The sequence below is a fragment of the Macrobrachium rosenbergii genome, chromosome 46 (assembly GCF_040412425.1).
Source record: "Macrobrachium rosenbergii isolate ZJJX-2024 chromosome 46, ASM4041242v1, whole genome shotgun sequence".
Lineage (NCBI taxonomy): Eukaryota > Metazoa > Arthropoda > Malacostraca > Decapoda > Palaemonidae > Macrobrachium > Macrobrachium rosenbergii.
In genome coordinates this window covers 26,986,185-26,986,695 of record NC_089786.1, presented here as the reverse complement: position 1 = coordinate 26,986,695, position 511 = coordinate 26,986,185, and positions in this window count along the sequence as shown.

The following is a 511-nucleotide window of genomic DNA, read 5'->3' as shown; positions in this document are numbered from 1 at the left end:
ACCACCCACCAGACATTCTTATTCAGCTGCTCTGATAATGCTTTGATGTGCATATTTACACGAAACATGTCGTACGCCATATAAATAATGCTAGTATTGTGACTGAAAGGTGAACGAGAAGGAAAGTTAGAAGAGCTGCAAAAGGCATGCGTAGAAAAAGATAAAGATGATAACTTTGAACACATGTATCAGTCGAGCACACTTTCTTATTTTCGTCAGTTCATTCTTAAATTTCATATCAATATTGATGGAAAAGATTCACTTATAAATGGTAAGGATCTTCATGAGTACAGGGTCTAGTAATGGCCTTGTCCACAAACGCAACAGGAGTCATTTTAACGTCTAAACTAAAAAAAAAAATAATAATAATTACACGACATTCCAGTTCTTCCATAACCCTGAAGGAGGAATCAGCTCTCCTGTGAGCCTCACGGCGTCGACGAGGCTTAATGATCCCAGCCGCTGCCACTAATGAACGGTTGTTGAAACTTTCTTAAATAAAAATTCTCCT